Source organism: Danio rerio, chromosome 23 (genome assembly GCF_049306965.1).
Source record: "Danio rerio strain Tuebingen ecotype United States chromosome 23, GRCz12tu, whole genome shotgun sequence".
NCBI classification, from domain to species: Eukaryota; Metazoa; Chordata; class Actinopteri; order Cypriniformes; family Danionidae; genus Danio; species Danio rerio.
The window spans coordinates 46,468,522-46,480,978 of record NC_133198.1 but is presented as its reverse complement, the minus strand read 5'-3'; the positions used below and the strand labels follow the sequence as shown (position 1 = coordinate 46,480,978).

The 12,457-nt window shown below is 34.9% G+C and overlaps 1 protein-coding gene across 4 annotated transcripts in view; it reads left to right on the top strand.

Annotated features, from left to right (window-relative positions):
- The window catches only part of dlgap4a (discs, large (Drosophila) homolog-associated protein 4a), a 309,291-nt gene that overhangs the window by 105,044 nt on the left and 191,790 nt on the right, over positions 1-12,457 (top strand). For all 4 annotated transcript variants that reach the window (XR_012398800.1, XM_073939424.1, XM_073939423.1 and 1 more), the window contains exon 2: positions 11,111-11,192. The gene's annotated coding sequence lies outside the window, so the exon portion shown is untranslated. The remainder of the gene's footprint in view (positions 1-11,110; positions 11,193-12,457) is intronic.

Genomic DNA, 12,457 nt, shown 5'->3' with positions numbered 1-12,457 from the left:
TTAGTTTTAAATCTGCATAACTAAGGGTGTGGACACTTGAGCGACAGCTAAGCCTTGCTGCTTGCTGTGCGCTGTCTTGTCACCTTAGGTGATTCCGGCTGATTAGCTGCTGAACTCGGCTTATACAGTTGACGCCAGAATTATTAGCCCCCCAATTTATTTGTTTCCCCAATTTCTGTTTAATGGAGAGAAATTTGTTTTCAGCACATTTCTAAATATAAGAGTTTTAATAGCTAATTTCTAATAACTGATTTATTTTATCTTTGTCATGATGACAGTAAATAATATTTGGATATTTTCAAGACACTTCTATACAGCTTAAAGTGACATTTAAAGGCTTAACTAGGTTACTTAGGTCAACTAGGCAGGTTAGGGTAATTAGTTATTGTATAACGATGGTGTGTTCTGTAGACTATTGAAAAAACTATATAGCTTAAATGGGCTAATAAATTTGTACTTAAAATGGTGTTTAAAAAATAATAACTTTTATTCTAGCCGAAATAAATTTCTCCAGAAGAAACAATATTATAGGAAATCTGTACATAAAAATTCCTGAGTCTGTTAAGCATCATTTGGGAAATAATTAAAAAAGAAAAACAAATTTACAGGAGGGCGAATGATTTTGGCTTCTGCTGTACCTTGTTAGTGTAGTTTTAGTGTTTTGAGTGGGTCTTCCAGGTATGAACACCCACGCCAGCGAGTGTGACGAGTGGGAGAGTGTGAATTAGACAGCTGTAAAGGTGCCACAAACCAGTCAGCGAATCTGTGACAGCAAAATGCATATCAGTGGAAACGGTGAAAATTTATTCCCACATGTATTCCCAGATGGTGCCATTTTCATCTCCGAGCAAAAACACAGCTTGTCGCTAATAATGTGGCTCGGGATGGACAGAATATTGATGCTCTTTTGTCTTTTGTGGACATGATTTGGTTATGTGTGTTTTGGCTGGCGATGAAATGCTGTCTACACATATGAGACAGGGTTGATTTGTGTTTGAGGTAAATTTCATCTCAATGAAACATTTCCGGGGCGGCACGGAGGCTCAGCACTGTGCACAGCAAGCTCGCTGGTTCGAGTCCCGGCTGGGCCAATTAGCATTTCTGTGTGGAGTTTCTCCCTGTGTTGGCGTGGGTTTCCTCCAGGTGCTCCGGTTTTCCCCACAGTCCAAACATATGCGCTATAGGGGAATTGGATTAACTAAATTGGCCGTAGTGTATGAGTGTGTGTGTGAATGTGAGTGTGTATGGGTGTTTTCCAGTACTGAGATGCGGTTGGAAGAGCATCAGCTGCGTAAAACCTGCGCTGGAAAAGTTGGGGGTTCATTACGCTGTGGTGACCCCTGATAAATAAGGGACTAAGCTGAAGGAAAATTAATGAATGAATAAATCACTTCTAGGCATCATTTCCAAAGAAGAATATCAAGTGTTATACCTGTTTATATCCAGGTTGTATTTTTAGTCGTACCTTTTTTTTTTCTTAAAGGGGTCATTCATCCAAAATGAACACGCTGTCATCATTTACTTACCCTTCAAAACCACCTGTTGGATTTTCTTTTCTGCTGAAAATATACTGAAGTCTGGTAAAAAAAAAAACAGCATTAAACCCCCTAGTATTTTTTGTGTTTACTCTGGATGTCAATCGATGTTTTTTCCAACATTCTGTTGAATATTTAGTTTTGTGTTGGACATAAACAAGAAATTCATAAATGTTTAGAAACACTTGGGTGCAAGTACTTTAGGAAATGTTCATGTTTGAGTGAACCATCTCTTTACTATGGTTTTTATGGTCATAAACAGCATGTCACTATGTCTTAATATTAACCACAAAATTGTTCATAAAGTAGTAGTACCTTAATGTAAATTATTGTAGTAAAGAAATAAGAAATTATCTTTAATTTTATTTAATTTTATATTTATATTTATTTTATTTTATTTTATTTTATATAGTTTTAATTTAATTTAATTTCATATTTTATTTAATTTTTCAATTCTTTTTACAAATTTTATTTTATTTTAATTGATTAATTTAATTTAAATTTTAATTACATTTTTTATTTTATTTTATTCTATTTTTCATTTTATTTATTATTTTTTATTTCATTTTATTTATTTATTTTTTTTAATTTAATGTAATTTAATTTATTTTAATTTAATTTTACAATTTATATTTTATTTTAATTTAAAAAATATTTAAAGTACAATTATTAAATAAAACTACTCTGTTACAATAACTTAAGTATGTGTAATTCATTATTTCCCACATTGATGTCATTTATAGACTATCTTGTCTTTTTAGATGTTAAATCATTCTGCATTTTATTATTATTATAACCTTTATTTTACCAGGAAAGACACATTGAGATTAAAAATCTCTTTTACAAGATATTATTCATTGCTCCAAGAAAATCTCATCAACGCAAGTGTCCAATGAATAAATGCAAGGGACAGATGTATGTTTTATAAATAGTGGGGGTATAAGCTTTCGAACACATCTGTTTTTCCTTAAAGATATTTTTGGTTGAAGAGTTTTTTTTTGCTTTCCCAACATTGGGTCAAATATGGACAAGTAACTTAAATACAACTTTAATGTTGCAATTAGTCATTTTTTTGACTGGACTTTTTTTTTTTTTAAGTTACTTACCCAACACTGCCCATATACAGCAAAAATGAACGGTGTAGTTGGTGCGAATGATGTAGAGCCTAAATCATTGGTGTGTTTTGCTGGTGAATCTGGACTCTGGTGCTAAAATCAGCCCTGACCCGGTGACATGAGCTCCTCTCAGCGTTTTCTGCTGCTCTTATTGCTGTTGGTGCCCGCAGAGAATGTGTTCATGAATAATTTAGCGCTCCTTCACAAGGGCCTCAAATTGGGTCTTTCTTAAAGACGAGAGCGGCGGACCTTGACCGAGACGTTCTGGAGCTGCAGAATGTGCTGGATTATCTGCATTTCTTAGATTTGTTTCAGTGAAATAAAGGAACGTTCTGTTTGATTGCCATACTTACTGCTGTTTCCAACTCTCGTAGTTTGTTTTTAGAGAGATTGAAAGGAAATGAAAATGGAAAATGGTGTTTGCAGAGATTGTTGTGTTAGATTTAATCCTCAACTAGTTGGAAATTCACCCTTCGACTGACATTTACATTGTAAAACCGTGAAAAACATATGTAAACATGCGTTTGACTGCAGTTTGAAGGTAAAGTGAACACTAGGGGGCAGTATGGCGCCAACAACTTCTGTTCCTTTTCACACTAATGATATTTACAGTTAAATATTATTTGTGAATAAAATATTATTTTCATGCACAACACCAAATAAGTACCACAAAACAACTTAACAATGTCTATTATTTGTAATAAACATGTTTGCATCACCTATCTGTCTCCATATGGACAACTTTCCAGTGTGGTCAGTTTGCTTGGTAGCTCACCTTGTCTGGTGTTGTACTTATAATGAAGAGCGCTTGGGTTTGAGTCCTGTGAAGCATGCTTACATAAAAAAGGTAAAGCTATGTAAAATCAAGGTAAAATGATGTAGCCACAGTACACTTTTCTGTTACGTTTGCCTTTGAAAACACTACTGTTTAGGCTTATGTAAGTGGACTTTTTCCTGGACGTATATGACAAGGACGTGTTTCTGAAACGTACCACAAATTGTACCATAAGCAAGGTTAAAAAAAAGGTTAAAAAAAGGTTAACAGCACCCTCTAGTGGATTTGTCATCTGAAACATGCTAGGAAACCTACTCTAACAATGTATTTCAAATTTGCAAAAAAGTTAACAGCGCCCTCTAGTGGATTTGTCATCTGAAACGTACATCAAACGTTCTCTAATCAATGTATTTCAGATTTGCAAAAAGGTTCACGGCGCCCTCTAGTGGATTTGTAATCTGAATTGTACAATAAAACGTACCATAAATAATGTGTTTCAGATTTGCAAAACAATTTACAGCGCCCTTTAGTGGATTTGTTATCTGAATCGTACAACAAAGCATACCCCAAATAATGTGTTCGAGATTTTCAAAACAATTAAAAGCGCCCTCTAGTGGATTTGTCATCTATAACATACAACAAAACGTACCCTTTGCAATGTATTTCAAATTTGCAAAAAGGTTAACAGCGACCCCTAGTGAATTTGTTATCTGAAACATACAACAAAACTCATCCTTAGCAATGTATTTCAGATTTGCAAAAAGGTTAACAGCACACTCTAGTGGATTTGCCACCTGAAACGTACAACAAAATGTACCCTAGGCAATGTATTTCAGATTTGCAAAAAAGCTTAACAGCGCCCTCTAGTGGACTTGCCATCTGAAACATACAACAAAATGTACCCCAAGCAATGTATTTCAGATTTGCAAAAAGCTTAACAGCGCCCTCTAGTGGATTATTTTGTGTTTATTCTTATATGTATGATACTGTGGTGTTTAAGTAAAACAGTATATAGTTTTACATTCTGTATTATTAGGGCAGTTTTAAATAAAACATTAATTAAACAAGATTATAAATAATAAATTTAAATGTTTTCTTTAAATTTGTTTAATACATTGTTTATATAGAATTGCAAGCCAAATTTGTCAGTTTAAATTTGTTATATATTTATGTTTTTTTTTTGTATATATTAATTGTAATATAACTTGTAATGTAATACAAAATAATAAATTTAATATTTACTACTATAAAATTCAATATTTGGTTATGGTTACTTATAATGAAGAGCGCTTGTGTTTGAGTCCTGTGAAGCCTGCTTACATAAAAAAGGTAAAGCTATGTAAAATCAAGGTAAAATGGTGTAGTCACAGTACAGTTTTCTGTTATTTTTGCCTTTGAAAACACTATTGTTTAGGCTTATTTTAGTGGACCTTTTCCTGGACGTATATGACAAGGACGTGTTTCTGAAACGTACCACAAATTGTACCATAAGCAAGGTTAAAAAAAGGGATAAAAAAGGTTAACAGCACCCTCTAGTGGATTTGTCATCTGAAACGTGCTAGGAAACCTACTTTAACAATGTATTTCAAATTTGCAAAAAAGTTAACAGCGCCCTCTAGTGGATTTGTCATCTGAAACGTACATCAAACTTTCTCTAAGCAATGTATTTCAGATTTGCAAAAAGGTTCACGGCGCCCTCTAGTGGAACAAAACATACCCTAAACAATGCAATTCCGATTTGCAAAAAGGTTAACAGCACCCTCTCGTGGATTATTTTGTGTTTATTCTTATATGTACGATACTGTGGTGTTTAAGTAAAACAGTATATAGTTTTACATTCTGTATTATTAGGGCAGTTTTAAATACAACATTAATTAAACAAGATTATAAATAATAAATTTAAATGTTTTCTTTAAATTTGTTTAATACATTGTTTATATAGAATTGCAAGCCAAATTTGTCAGTATTAATTTGTAATATATTTATGTTTTTTTTTTGTATATATTAATTGTAATATAACTTGTAATGTAATACAAAATAATAAATTTAATATTTACTACTATAAAATTCAATATTTGGTTATGGTTAGTTATTCATTGTTATGATTTATTATTTATTAACAGCTCATTACATTCATCTGATCAAATGCTATTTTATATAGTGCATAATCCAATTAAATTCAGCATTTTGTGATTTAATTGAAGTTTTCATTGATTGATTTTTTTTGTTTTATTTTTTACTAATATTACAACAATAACTTTACAGTATTGACCTTATTCTTCAATGCGGAAGTGCGCTGGTTTTTGCGATCTGTTTTAGAACTTCCGATTCTGCTGCCTATGGGAGAAAGGACTAGGAATAATAAACAAACAAGTGTCTGCATGACTGCACAGCCAAAGCAGAATCATATATCAGTTTGCAACATCAAGCAGTATAAAAAGCTGTTTTTAACGTCTGAGAACAGAAGTCTCAATCCAAAAAGATTCCAGTGGCTGCCCCCACTCGTACGCAAAAAAAAATAAGGGGAATAGTGCAATTCAACACAAAAAATATGGTGGTTCCAACCCAATTATAGTCTAAATATGGACATTTGTTAATGAAAGTTTTAAACCTACAACTGAGTTTATTTATTTTCAAAGTGGGATTAAACATTTCTGCATATGTCATTGATGCTACAAACACTCAATACTGGACTAAACTCTGCTCTCTTTCATCACTTCGTTCTCATTAAAATTCTTATTTTCCAAGCTTCTCTTTAAAGGATTCTCAGACGCTCTCAACAAAGATGAAAAGAAGGCCAAAGGAATCCGCGTCTTGTAAATCAAGAGAATTATCTTTATATAAGAGCGTGATCTGAAATATTGAAGCTGCGGCGGCGGTGTGTATTCTTGACACTGAGTCCAGCAGAGCTCAATTATTCACTAGATTTATTTTTGCATAGTCATGCTTCAGACAGAGGGTGTTTATTGTCCAACACAAGACATATCACCTCACTGCAAATCTGTGCTGCTCTGTTTAGGACATTGATGAAGACTTGTTTTTTTTTTCTCTCCGTTTTAAAAGATTTGGTCTTTGTCAATCCTTCAATCCGTGTCTTCCCAGTAGGCACACGACGTCATAAGGCATTATTATTAGGTTAGATTTAAGCTGCGATCACACCAGAGTTTGAGTTTGCAAATTTCGGTCGCACGGCTCTGCGAAAAGGGGCGGGATTAAACAAGATGATTAAACATTTAAAAAGCAAGCGTTTGCTCCATATTTTACATTTCTGTCCAGAGAGGTCATGTTTTCATCATCAACTGGTCTCACGCAGTCAAGTGATGCGATTTCGCAGGTCAGAGTTCACCAAACGAAACTAGACGCATGACCCTGCGTTTCCGGTTTGACGCATTCGCGTGCGTATGAATGGAAGTCTATGGGAGGAAAAGCCCAGTGTGACCGCAGCTTAAGGTTATGATGTCAGCGGACCAAAATTCAAAGTCTAGTCAGGGTCTAAGGACAATGTTGGGTTGTTTTAACCCAATGTTAGGTCAAATACGGACAAATCCAACAGTTTAATTTAAATTTCTATTGATGATTGCTACCAATTTGCTAAACTAAGGAATGATTGTTTAATTGTCACAATCACTACAGAACTAGACATCTTCCACCACATGAAGTACAACATGATATAGTGCACCAATCAACACCCTCTACAGCTGACATTAATCCGAACATCACACACACAGCTGAAACTCATAATCAGTGATTACCTGGACTATAAAGGCACCTCTCATTTTCACACACACACTGCTGAGTCTTGTTCATCTGTAACATTACCAAGCGTTATTCTCATCTAGACTTGCCGTGCCTTTTGATCCTTGTTAAATTGTTTGACCATTGCCTGCCTGACTAAGTTGTAAATAAACTGCATTTGGACCCTCACCTCCTTTGTACCCCGACTCTGTTACAATAATATAACCTTGTTATTTTTATTATTAGTCAACTTAACGATAATGTGTCTGTTGCACTTTTCTCTTTGAACATTTGTATGTCGTTTATCTCTGAAAACACTACAATGTTATTAAAATAAATATAAAGTAAAAATAAAGGAATTTCAATTTCATCAAAAAATTAACCCAGTGGTTAAGTTTTTTGGATTTTTGACCCAATTCAACCCAGCATGTGTGAGAGTGTGGCATTGTTTCTCCGTGTTGACAGCAGTAATTGATGAGAGCCGCAGTTAAATGTGTGTATTGAGGGATTTTGAAGGTCTCTGTTCGCTTTGATTGGATTTGTCGAGCTCTTCGTCTTCTGCTTGTTTATTGAATCTGCTGCTGAATTCGTTCAGGTTCAGCCCTCGCTGCAATAAAACCCCTCTAATATCCCAGAGGGGAATGTTTTAAGGATATTTAATCAGAATGAATTTTCGGAGACTCCTGGGAGGCTTCAGCTGAGCTCAGTCTGACTGTCAGTGGAGGATCATTATTAGACGAGCTCTGCTGAATCCAGGACGCTTCATCTTAGAGTCGAACTGAATGAGTTATTAATGAGTCTGCATCGATATTGCTCAAATGGATTGGAATCAACTCTTAATTGTTTCTGGTGTTGATCAAATGTCTTGATTTAGAGTTGTGGGATTTATAAACATCTTTTAATCTGGCACGGTGGTTAGTATTGTCGCCTCACAACACAATCTCACGGCAATTCGTAACTTTTTCATTTAGTGGCTAATTCGTACAAATTCGTACGATCTAATTCGTACATTTTAGTACGATTTGCGTATCCCCCAATGACGGTTGGGTTTAGGGGTGGGGTTAGGTGCCACGCCTCCTTTTTAAAATCGTACATTTTCTTACGACTGAACTCGTACGAATTAGCCACTAAACTGCAAAAACGTAAAATACTCACGTTTTCTCGTGAGATCAGGCTGCGCCTCACAACAAGAAGGTCACTGGTTCGAGTCCCTGCTAGGCCAGTTGGCATCTCTGTGTGGAGTTTGCATGTTCTCCCCATGTTGCTGTGGGTTTCCTCTGGTTTCCCCCACGCGCGCTATAAATGAATTGGATGAATTTAATTAGATGTAGTGTATGAATGAGTATGGGTGTTTTCAGGGCCGGAGCAAGCCGAACTGACACTCTAGGTCAGGGGTTCCCAAACTTTTCTGCCCACGACCCCCAAAATAACAATGCCAGTGACTCGCGACTCCCAATATCCTCTGAGGTGGTTATAAATACAGAAACCTTGCATGCAATAATGCAGACACACCAATTAAATTTGTGACAGTGCTTTAAATGTGCCAGAAAGTATAACCTGATGTTATAAAATCAAAATGCATCTGACGCTATTGCTGCCTTTAATATAATGTAATTACCCCAGGGGTCGCAATCCAATAGAACTAGTAACTATAAGCTACTATAGTAACTATATAGAATATAGTAACTTTAAACGATTTATTTTCAGTATAGTTATGGATAAAATATGTTAATTCTTATGGTTTAATAAAAATAAATAGATTTTTGGAAATCACCAGGCGACCCCCTTTCATTGCCCCGCGACCCCTCGGGGGGTCCCGACCCCCACTTTGAGAACCACTGCTCTAGGTAAACGATTGTCATGTCTAAGCGCGAGTGGTTTCACTTTCTCCAAAAAGCTTGCGATTGCTCACCGAGTGTCTATATTTGAAATGATTATCTTCTTGAGCTGATGATAATAATGTGTGCGTGATTATTAAAGTGCTTCTGACATGCGTGTTGTTTTTGAAGCCAAATAAGGACTAAATGTTTGCTGTTTGAAGTATTTCTGTAATTGGTAACAGATCGGAGACTGTAAGGGGCTGTGTATGTTCATATATGTTGCTTTTATTTATTTATTTCATATAATTGCAGACGTTACAGTAGCCTATTTCACTATTTATCATTGATCTGCAGTAATAATCAACTCATGTTCATAGAAAGGTTAGTAATGGATATTTATGCATAAGTATTTATGTGTATAAACTGTTTTGTAAGAAGATATGATATGTGAACAGCCCGTATAGCTTTACTTTGACGTTTCCTCGAGCGAGAAAGACGTCAATTGAAACTTTGTCGTACACCATGCCCACCATAAGGGTACCATTGGTGCCCTTTGGCACAAGCCTTTTGACACAAGCCTAATAAGGGTACTCAGTGGAAACAGGCAATAAGCCAAAGGAAAATTAATGAATGAATGTTAGCAAGTGCATAGCAATGGTGGAAACATGAATATTGTAAAATAAATATATTTGAATAATTTGCTGTATTATAAAATTAAACATTAATATTATTTAGATTTTTTACATATTTAGAATATTTACATACATACATACATACATACATACATACATACATACATACATACATACACACACACACACACACACACACACACACACATATATGTATATATATATATATATATATATATATATATATATATATATATATATATATACAATTATCACAATTAAAAACAAAATTACAACAAATTAAATATTTTAAATTTAATTCACTGAACATATTAGACTGAACTTAAAATAATACAAATATTATTGAAGATGTTAAATAATCATATAATAGTATTATATAATGAATATATTATTATATGATTATTTAAAATCTTTAATAATATTTGTTTAGTCAAATATGTATTATGACTGAGGCTAGGCTCAAATAAATAGTTTTAATCTTCAAATTTTATATATATTTAATTATATATAAATTTTATATTTATATTATATATTAGTAATTATATACATTTATTAAAAGCTATTAAGTCTAGAATTACTGTCATGTAATATTTGTATATATAAAATATAGTATTTTTCATAATATTTATTCATTTTCCCTCGGCTTAGTCCCTTTATTCAACAGGGGTCGCCACAGTAGAATGAACCACCAACTTTTTCAGCATATGTTTTACGCAGCGGATGCCCTTTCAGTTGCAACCCGCTACTGGGAAACACCCATACACTCTCACATTCATACACACCCTCATACACTAAGGCCAATTTCGTTCATCAATTCACCTATAGCGCATGTGTTTGTACTGGAAACCGGAGCACCCTGAGGAAACCCATGACAACACAAGCAGAACATGCACACATCACACAGAAATGCCAACTGACCCAGCTAGGACTCGAACCAGCAACCTTCTTGCTTTGAGGCAATCGTGCTACCCACTGCGCCACTGTGACGCTCCATTTGCGTTTATATGATATATTAAAAATTATATATTATATTAAAAGCTATTACTGTCATGTACTATTTATGTAATGATGTAATATCTTTTGTTATCCTCTTTATTTGATTAAAAAAATATTTACTTCACATAAAGGGTTGTGAATAAACTTTTATTTCTAATATTCATTTCTATTGTTGATATAATATCTTCCTGTCGAGATCATCTGTCTCCTTTTGAGTGTTTGTTTAAGTGTGTCACTTATTCGGGAAGCCTTCAATTCAGCATAAGAAGGCTGTCAGCCAGTTAAGCTTAATAATGTCTGTGGTTATTATCATTCAGTTCAGCATCATGTTTTAGTGTGTCGGAGAAACACAGCGTTCAGACTGTCACTCCTCTCCCGATTGTGCTGTTATTATGATCAGTCTAACTCTCAGTGAAGATTAATTCATCCTGTCAATGTGATTGTGTGCTTCTTGACTGATTGTGTGTGTTTGTGTTTTCAGAATGACACACAGCACCGGGTGGATTCAGCTGTATGTTTGGTGCGAGCGGGACTCCAAGATGAGCACGTAGAGCCGGTCAGAGGTAAGAAAACGTCTGCATCTTCTCTGCTGCTGTGGTTGTTGAAGAGATCGTGCTGAGTGAACGCAACGAATGTACTGACATTCATTGTTTTACTTTTGTGACGCTTTTGTGCCGGATAGCCAATGAAGGTCACACTTTACAATAAGGTTCATTAGTTAATGTCAATTAATGCATTTACTAACATGAACAAACAATGAACAATACATTTACTACTGTATTTGTTCATGTTAGTTAATGTTAGTGAATGAAAATACAGTAGTTCAGTGTTAGTTCATGTTAACTCATGGTGCATTAACAAATGTTAACAAGCATGGACTTGGACGTTAATAATGCATTAGTAAATGTTCAATTATGATTAATAAATGCTTTACACGTGTTTTTCATGATTAGTTCATGTTAGTAAATGCATTAACTAATGAACCTTATTGTAAAGTGTTACCCAAATGAAAAAAAAGAGCTTCAGGACAAAAATGACATTTCAGACTCAAATCTTTATAGACAGCCTTTTAGAATCATAAGAATTACAATGCAAAGCACGAAATAACAGTAAACAATTTGTAAAAGTATAACATTTGAGGAGAAGAGCCCCAAACCCCCCAACCACCACCACCACCACCACATCCAAAAAAAGTTCTAATTCACCCCGCTAAAATACCCCCATTTTCAAAAGGTGATCTACTCTAATCTTAAAGGCTGATTTATACTTCTGCTTCAAGCGCACGCGTATGCTACGGCGCAGCCTACACGTTGACACATATCCCTACGACGTGTCCGTCAGCGTCGCTGACGTGCACCTCTCAAAAAATGTAACTATACTTCGCCATAGATATATACACTAGATATTGCATAGGGACCCTGAGCATGCGTCAATAGCGCCGCCACATTGGTACAGGGCTCCCAGGACAAATGTCATTCAACCGCACTAGTCAAGACAGTGTTATTACGTGAAGATGCGGGACTTTAGTGCTATCTACGGGTGTAGTAACAAGCAAACAACGAAAACAAAGCACAAAGGCAGAACATTTCATAGGTAATATTCAGTTTTTTTCTGATTTTGTATGTTCTGAACTTTTGTGCTAATCAGGTAACGTTATTGATGATAACAGTGTCTTACTGCATTCACCATAAGGCAAAGTAGCTCCAACTCGCACTAAACACTCGGCTTATGCTAGTTTTGTTGAATAAAATCAGAAAACAATGCAAAATAAATATGACAACGAGATGCTGCGCTGACAGAAACTTGTATTATTGTCGGCTAGTGAACG